The following is a 9,486-nucleotide window of genomic DNA, read 5'->3' as shown; positions in this document are numbered from 1 at the left end:
GGTCCCTGATGGATGCTGCTTTCCTGTAGCAGGGTTCTTTGCAGACGTGCTCAATTCTCTTCCTGTGTTTCCAACCTTGCAAGAATGGGCACTCTCCTAAGGGATGTAACTGGCCGCAAAGCTCTTTGGGACGCCCTGAGCTCGTGAAAGGCGCTATAAAAATGCAAATGTATTTGGCCCCATCTCATTTACACTTCCCCATCCGTCTCTGAATGTGCGGCTCCACCCCCAGAGGGATCTGCACCATTTGCAACTGACATCTGCTGGTCTCTGTGCTGCCGAACTGGGGTAACCCTTGTTCTCTCGAGGGGGCTTTGGGGGAACGGATGGGCGGTTTACAACAAACACACGTGCCGGCCACTGACGTTCAGTCAACCCTGATGTCATGGACTTCAGGAGGAGTATAAAGGAAAGCAGCTGGGGTCGTGTGTGAAATCAAGGAACAGGGATGTTTCGAGGCGTTCCGTAAAACAAACGGCGGAACAAAACTCCTACAGAAACTTTGAAGCAAGAGGATTATTCCGGCCAGTGAGTAGAAAGAGTTTAACCACTCCTTCCAAACCGTAAATATTGTTAAACATTTAATCGCCGCGGTGCGTGGAGAAATTGCCTCTGGGTTAGGACTGGTCAGAAAACGCTGCTCTCCAAAGTTTTGGCCGATTGAGTCACTTTTTCCATCCCGAAGCAACAGTCTGGTACTGGTTAATATTAGGAAGGAGGGAGGCGGGTGGTTTGTGCTTCTGGGATCAAAATAACGTTTTAAGTTATTGCACATTTGTCAAATCACCTCGGCACGTTCGCTGGTCATGTAGGAAAGTTTGGTTTCAAAAGTGAGATTTTTTTATACGAAGAAAACTAAGTTTTTATTTTCCGTAAAATGCTGCCAGAAGTTCTGAAAGGTTTTACAAGGGGGAGGGTTCATGGAAAATATTCCCACCCACTCATACAGAAGCCCAAAGGCTTAGACTTCAAGGTGAGGAGGGAGGCTGGCCGGAGGGCGGGGGAGGAGGGGGAGGGGTGGAGGCTGACTCCCCGTAAAGCTCTTCAAACATGGTCAAAATTTTCCAAAAAAACTATTGAGGCGAATCCTTCTGATCGTTAAGTGCCAGAGTCCGAACCCAATCTTCCCATCTTTGGCAGGTACTTGACGTGTGAGAACTTCACACGTCTTCGCTCTGCTTAATATGTGCGGAATGGGACCAAGTCACCAGATAATCGATTCAGAGCAGCTGCTATTGGAATCAGAAACATGTTTAATATCATTGGCATATGTCGTGAAATTTGTTGTTTTGTGGCAGCATTACAATGCAATACATAATTTTAAAAATCTATAGATTTCAATAAGTAATTGAAATGACTGTTTCTTTATTTCCATATATGCTGCCTGACCCGCTCAGTTCCTCCAGCGTTTTGTATGTGTTGCGCTGCATCTGCAGAATCTCCTATGTTTACAATATGTAAATGTATACAGTGCAAAAAGAGAAGAAAAAGTATTGAGGTAATGTTCATGGGTTCGATGTCCATTCAGAAATCTGATGGCAGAGGGGAAGAAACTGCTCCTGAATCATGTGTCTTCAGGCTCCTGTATCTCCTCCTGGATGGTAGCAATGAGAAGAGGGCTTGCCCTGGGTGACGGGTGTCATTAGTGATGCATGCCATCTTCTTGAGGCATCGCCTATGAAGGTGTCCTTGAAGCTGGCAAGGGCCCGAGTGCCCACGTTGGAGCTGTCTGAGTTCACAACTTTCTGCAGCTTTCCCTGATCCTCAACAGTGACCCCTCCGTGTCAGACAGCGATGCAACCCGTCAGCATGGTACATCTGTCTGTGTGAGGTCCTCCTAGCTGGCTTTGGTAATATCACACTTGTTAGAGGAGAATGAATTATTAAAAGCTTGTTGCCAAGTATTATTTGGTATTTTTAATTTAATAGTTCAGTCATGTGATAACTGATAAGACAAGCTCTCTTTAATTCTTAATTTAAATGGAACATTGTCAATGCGTCATAGATTCACACACTACAGAAATAAGCCCTTCAGCCCATCAAATTCACCCTGGCCCTCAAGTATCTATACTAATTCTATCCAGCACGTCACTAGCAGCAGCCTACCTGCCATCAAAAACATACAGTATATACAGAAAGAGCCCAGCAATATCACAGAGGATCCTACCCACCTGGCTCATGGACTGTTTGCCCCACTCCCATCAGTGAAGTGGCTATGCCAGCATTCACACCAAGACCACCAGACTCAAAAACAGTTATTTTCCCCAAGCAGTAAGGCTAATCAACACCCCTACTCACTAACCCACCTCTCCACACCCCCAAACACCACTACTTTATCATTTCCTGTCACACTCCTGTGCCTAACATCAGTCTATGTACAGAAGCTTTTCTTGTAAGTATATACTCATTGTGTTTAATGCTGCATCAGATCCAGAGTAACAGCCATTTTGATTTCCTTTACACTCGTGTGTCCTGATGAATGACAGTAAACAATCTTGAATCTTGAGTTTTATTACCCTGATGCAGGGCTTTGACTGAGACCATTGACCATTGACAATCCCTCCTCTCGTGCACCACCCCCCATAGTTGCTGCTAGACCCACTGAGTTCCTCCAGCAGACTGTTTGATGCCCTAGGTCCAAGCATCTGCTGTCCCTTGTATTTCCTTATTCCCACCTCCCTCAACATTCCCCCTAAATCTCGTCCTCACACACGCACTCAGCTAATTTATATACTTAACCTACTGAGGCAGTACAGTAGCAAAGCCGTTAGCGCAGCGCTTTACAGTGCCATTCGTAAGATTGGGGTTCAATTCCTCCCCCACCCCGTAAGCGTGCTGTGTTGGTAAAGATGTACAGGTCAGGGTTAGTGAGTTGTGGGCGTGCTGTGTTGGTAAAGATGTACAGGTCAGGGTTAGTGAGTTGTGGGCGTGCTGTGTTGGTAAAGATGTACAGGTCAGGGTTAGTGAGTTGTGGACGTGCTCTGTTGGTAAAGATGTACAGGTCAGGGTTAGTGAGTTGTGGACGTGCTCTGTTGGTAAAGATGTACAGGTCAGGGTTAGTGAGTTGTGGACATGCTGTGATGGTAAAGATGTACAGGTCAGGGTTAGTGAGTTGTGGGCATGCTCTGTTGGTAAAGATGTACAGGTCAGGGTTAGTGAGTTGTGGACGTGCTGTGTTGGTAAAGATGTACAGGTCAGGGTTAGTGAGTTGTGGGCGTGCTGTGTTGGTAAAGATGTACAGGTCAGGGTTAGTGAGTTGTGGACGTGCTCTGTTGGTAAAGATGTACAGGTCAGGGTTAGTGAGTTGTGGACATGCTGTGATGGTAAAGATGTACAGGTCAGGGTTAGTGAGTTGTGGACGTGCTGTGTTGGTAAAGATGTACAGGTCAGGGTTAGTGAGTTGTGGACGTGCTCTGTTGGTAAAGATGTACAGGTCAGGGTTAGTGAGTTGTGGGCGTGCTGTGTTGGTAAAGATGTACAGGTCAGGGTTAGTGAGTTGTGGGCGTGCTGTGTTGATAAAGATGTACAGGTCAGGGTTAGTGAGTTGTGGGCGTGCTGTGTTGATAAAGATGTACAGGTCAGGGTTAGTGAGTTGTGGACGTGCTGTGTTGGTAAAGATGTACAGGTCAGGGTTAGTGAGTTGTGGGCGTGCTGTGTTGGTAAAGATGTACAGGTCAGGGTTAGTGAGTTGTGGACGTGCTGTGTTGGTAAAGATGTACAGGTCAGGGTTAGTGAGTTGTGGGCGTGCTGTGTTGGTAAAGATGTACAGGTCAGGGTTAGTGAGTTGTGGGCGTGCTGTGTTGGTAAAGATGTACAGGTCAGGGTTAGTGAGTTGTGGGCGTGCTGTGTTGGTAAAGATGTACAGGTCAGGGTTAGTGAGTTGTGGGCGTGCTGTGTTGGTAAAGATGTACAGGTCAGGGTTAGTGAGTTGTGGACGTGCTCTGTTGGTGTTGGAAGCATGGCAAAACTTGCGGGCTGCCTCAACAGATATTCGGGTTGTGTCGGACGTTGATGCAAATGTATCATTTCATTGTATGCTTTGATGTACTTGTGACAAATAATGATCTTTAAGGCAAAGATCAACTTATCTTAACCAGCCCACACATCTTTGGGATGTGGGAGGAAACCGGAGCATCAGGAGGAAACCCACACAGTCACATGGGGAACGTGAAAACTCCACACAGACAGTGCACAGATCAGGATTGAAACCAGACCTCTGGACTCCTGTAGCAGTGACTCTACTGATTCTGTCACTGTGTACATAAGTGCATCTGACCCCAGGGAGGCTGGACGAAACAGCACTGCCTTTGACAAAATGGGTCCAGTAGACCTTCCTGCTGCCTGGACTAAAGAGCAGCATCTGGATTTTATGCGGATAGGTTGAGCGAGCTGCAGCTTAACGTCTTTGGAACAAGGGGAGGATGAGAGTTAACTTGATGTCTTTCCAGCTGGTGGGTCTGGAAGATGCTCTACAGAATGGTAAGAGGCATAGATTGAGTGGATAGCCAGGTACATTTTCCCAGGGTGAAAATGGCAGATAGCTGGGAACATAATTTTAAGGTGATTTTAGAAAAGTACAAGGAGGTTATCCGAGGTAGAATTTTTTCTTCACACAGAATGGTGGATAGAGTTAGATACGTTAGGGGCATTTAAGAAACTCTTAGATAGGTGATAGAAAAATGGAGAGTTGTGTAGGAGGGAAGGGTCAGGTTGACCTGAGAGCAGATTAACAGGTCAGCACAACATGGGCTGAAGGGCCTGTACTGTGTTGTAATGTTCTATCATTAATTAGTATTTATTAGATATGCATATTAATTAGTTCAGTACAACATTATGGGTCGAAAGGCCTGTTCCTGTACTCTATAGTTCTATGTTCTATATTGCCTGGGTGATAAACTAAACTGGTTTATTATTGTCATATGAACTGAAGTGCAGTGGAAAATGAGGTCCTCATACCATCCTAACAGTAGTGCATTGAGGCAGTACAAGGGAAAACAACAACCAAACGCAGAATAAAGTTTTACCGCTACACAGAAAGTGCAGTGCAGATAATCAAAAAGTGCAAGGCCATACGGGGTAGATGGTGAAATGAAGAGTCTGTCATAGTGTACTAAGAGACTGTTCAGTAGATCAGCCTCAGCATCTCTGAAGAAGCTTGACACGATACAGGAAGTAGCAGCCCACCCGATAGACACCCACACACTGTACATTGGGTGGCGGGGTGGAGATGCGTCTCTACCAAAGGACGTGTAAGGCACTCCTTCCCTCTGCTAGCCTGCGTGTCACCCTTGTAGCACCTGCTGAGGCCCCAGATCAGGGTCACATGAAGCCATGGGAGGAGGTGGTGGGTGGTCGTATGAACTGCTGGTGCCTATCACAAGTCCTGGTTGTGTGATCATTGATGCCAGGCAAACAATCTCTGAAGAGTATTGATAATGGCTGGAGTCACCCATCTTGTAAAGACACTGCCCAGAAGAAGGGAATGGCAAACCACTTCTGTAAAATTTTCCAAGAGCAATCATGGTGATGGAAGGACCATGATCGCCTACACCATACAACATGGCGCATCATGGTGATGTCATACAACCTGGCACATAATGATGATTGATGATGATTGACAGGATGCACTGCACCAACTTACCGAGACCTCTAAGGCACCAGCTTCCAAACCCACCGCCTCTACCAAGTGCAAGGAGCAGGGCAGTAAAAGCATGTGGAACACCACCCCTGGAATTTGACCCCTCAGTCACCCACCACCCTTCCGTCACCATTCCATCACCATCACAGGATCAAAATCTCTGACAGTATTGTGGGGTGCACCAGCGTCTCGAGGACTGTACTACTGAACTACTGAACAGTTCCCTAGTTCCACAAAATGGACTCTGGACTGCACATTCTTTATAATGACCTTGATGTTTTGTCCACCTGCACTGCACTTTCTCTGTAACTGCAACGTCCTATCCGCTCTCCCCTCACCTTCTGGAGGGTAACTTAAGGATGGGCATTTGAATGCCGGCTCAGCCTGCAAAGCCCATCTCCCTTGAATGAAATACAAAACTGATTGTAACACCGATCAGGGTTCAATTCCTACCACTATATGTAAGGAGTTTGTACATTCTCCCCGTGAACGGGTGGGTTTCCTCCGAGTGCTCCGGTTTCCTCCAAAAACACCTCCAGGTTAGAGTTAGTAGGTTGTGAATGTGCTACATTGGTGTTGGAAGCCTGGCAACACTTGCGGGCTGCCCCAGCACATACTTGGACAGCCTTGGTCGTTGACGCAAAATGACGTATTTCACTGTTTTGATGTGCATGTGATTGACAAAGTTACTCTTTAAGATATGCTGCACAAGCACGTTATAATATCCAAAAGTGTTCTTTTTAACCCACTGGCGAGCCAGTATTTAGAAACAGTAGTCTTTTCTGAATGCGAATGGTCTTTTATTAAAAAAGCGTCTTTCACAAGTATAGGATATACAGGTTTCCCCCGCCATCCGAAGGTAGAGCGTTCCTATGAAATGGTTCGTAAGCTGAAACGTCGTAAAGCGAAGAAGCAATTACCATTTATTTATATGGGAACATTTTGTGAGTGTTCGCAGACCCAAAAATAACCTACCAAATCATGCCAAATAACACACAAAACCTAAAATAACAGTAACATACAGTAAAAGCAGGAACGATATGATAAATACACAGCCTATATAAAGTAGAAATACTTTTCCACAATCATTGCTGGCACTGTTCTCCGAAGCGAAAATCTCACGCAAGCGCTCTCGGCAGAAAATCTCACGCAAGCGCTGTTGGCAAAAACACTCTCTCCAGTAACCTTTAAGCTATGAAGCTGCCAAATCATACCAAATAACACGTAAAAATACACAGCCTATATAAAAGTAGAAATTAATGTATGTACAGTGTAGTATCACTTACCGGAATTGGGAAAACAGCGCCGAGCACACTGATGATGGTGTGTTAGACTGAGTCATTGCAGGTTGGGATGGTGCAGTGGTCCCCACCCTCCAGGCGGCCGACTAATACATTGCCACAAAGCACGCAGGGGTCCAGCGGTAGCCAGGAGGCACACAGCACATCTTTAAGAAAAAAGCTGAAATAAACATGCTAATTAATTAATTGTCGGCCCAGATCAGAGAAGATGCAATCAGAAATTAGCACTGATCTGGGCCGACAATCACGTGCCGGGCAGCACCAAATTAATTAGCATGTTTATTTTGGCTTTTTTCTTAAAGATGTGCTGTGTGCCTCCCGGCTACCACTGCATTCTCCGCGAATCGGTACTGTATCTGTCCGCGGCCTGGGTGTTGGCGTGGTGGGACACTGGGGTGTCATCTCGTCGTCGCCTGTTTCCATTAGAGCAGGCAGCTCGTCTTCTCCTATGACTGCCCGCCTTGATGTCGAAGGTTGAGGTTCGTCGTCTGCTGTGGCTGATGTGGAAGGCTTGCTTAACTGCTGAGCCTCGTGCATTTTTCTATCACACAGTTGTTTGTAAGCACTCAAACCATCCTGCAAATATCCCCTAAACCTACGTACCCTTTCAAAATTAAAGTCGTACTTTATCATTGCAGCAAAAATCTCATGCAGATGCTTCACGTTCATTTCACTACCGCATTTGGTTTCGATTATTATTCTTTCCTCTTCCAATTGCATCAGCTCTTCCTCTATCAGTTCTTGGTCATGGGATGCTAAAACCTCTTCAACATCATCTTCGTCAGCTTCCACAAGCCAAACTCACTTTGTCCTTGCTTCGTTCACCACAATCAAAACGCTTAATTATGTCTAGTTTTACACTAAGTGTAACACCCTTACGAGCTCTTACTGGCTTTTCCAATACCTCATTACTCATCTTGCTAACGGCTGCTCAATGCAACGTGCTTAAGCAATGCCGTTCCAAATCTGGGGGAGAGTGGCTGCTCGGGGCGCGCGTTGCCTTTTATCATGCGCTGATTTTTTTCATAACAGTGAAAACACCTTCTGTTAGCAAAAGCAGGGGATGGAGAAGTGGGCTGAGAAGTGGCAGATGGAGTTCAACCCGGAGAAGTGTGAGGTGGTACACTTTGGAAGGACAAACTCCAAGGCAGAGTACAAAGTAAATGGCAGGATACTTGGTAGTGTGGAGGAGCAGAGGGATCTCGGGGTACATGTCCACAGATCCCTGAAAGTTGCCTCACAGGTGGATAGGGTAGTTAAGAAAGCTTATGGGGTGTTAGCTTTCATAAGTTGAGGGATAGAGTTTAAGAGTCGCGATGTAATGATGCAGCTCTGTAAAACTCTGGTTAGGCCACACTTGGAGTATTGTGTCCATTTCTGGTCACCTCACTATAGGAAGGATGTGGAAGCATTGGAAAGGGTACAGAGGAGATTTACCAGGATGCTGCCTGGTTTAGAAAGTATGCACTATGATCAGAGATTAAGGGAGCTAGGGCTTTACTCTTTGGAGAGAAGGAGGATGAGAGGAGACATGATAGAGGTGTACAAGATAATAAGAGGAATAGATAGAGTGGATAGCCAGCGCCTCTTCCCCAAGGCACCACTGCTCAATACAAGAGGACATGGCTTTAAGGTAAGGGGTGGGAAGTTCAAGGGGGATATTAGAGGAAGGTTTTTTACTCAGAGAGTGGTTGGTGCGTGGAATGCACTGCCTGAGTCAGTGGTGGAGGCAGATACACTAGTGAAGTTTAAGAGACGACTAGACAGGTATATGGAGGAACCTAAGGTGGGGGCTTATATGGGAGGCAGGGTTTGAGGGTCAGCACAACGTTGTGGGCCGAAGGGCCTGTACTGTGCTGTACTATTCTATGTTCTAATGTAGGTCTTTCGTAACAGTGAGGTTTCGTAAAGCGAACATTCGAAAAGCGGGGGACACCTGTACTAGAGTATTGGCTGTGTTACAGTGTGCCCTGACCTCTGAAGGTCAGCAAAGTTCAAAGTAAGTTTATTATACGTCACCATATACCACCCCAAGATTCACAGTAGACCACGGAAATACAAAAGAATCATTGAAAAACTCCACACAAAGACAGACAAACAACCAATGTGCAAAGGGAGACAAAAGTGTACAAATACAAAAGAACAAATATTGATAATGAGTAAATAAGTAATACTGAGAACTTGAGTTGTGGAGTCCTTGAAAGTGAGTCTGTAGGTTGTTGAATCAGTTCAGAGTTGCAGTGAGTGAAGTTATCTCCTCTGGTCCAGGAGCCTGATGGCTGAAGACTAATAGCTGTTGCTGAACCTGGTGGTGTGGGACCTCACTCTCCTGTATCTCCTACCCAGTGGTAGTACCATAGCGAGACGAGAGCATGGCCTAGATGGTGGGTATCCATGATGATTGATGCTGCTTTCCTGTGGCAGTGCTCCTTGTAAATGTACTCAGTGTGGGGAGGGCTATTCCTGTGACGGGCTAGGCTGCATCCACCACTTTTTGTAGACTTTGGTGCACCTGTGCTGATGGAGATTGTGAAGGAGGTGTTGTTG

General features: G+C 46.0%; 1 protein-coding gene across 1 annotated transcript in view; it reads left to right on the top strand.

The window, feature by feature from the left end:
* The first annotated feature begins 267 nt into the window (after positions 1 to 267).
* rem1 (RAS (RAD and GEM)-like GTP-binding 1) overlaps positions 268 to 9,486 on the top strand; it is a 52,696-nt gene continuing 43,477 nt past the window's right edge. Inside the window, exon 1 of the mRNA XM_063041063.1 lies at positions 268 to 528. The gene's annotated coding sequence lies outside the window, so the exon portion shown is untranslated. The remainder of the gene's footprint in view (positions 529 to 9,486) is intronic.

Source organism: Mobula hypostoma, chromosome 2 (assembly GCF_963921235.1).
Source record: "Mobula hypostoma chromosome 2, sMobHyp1.1, whole genome shotgun sequence".
Taxonomy (NCBI): domain Eukaryota; kingdom Metazoa; phylum Chordata; class Chondrichthyes; order Myliobatiformes; family Myliobatidae; genus Mobula; species Mobula hypostoma.
Note: the sequence above shows the minus strand (reverse complement) of the source record. Positions and strands in the feature narration are given on the sequence as shown.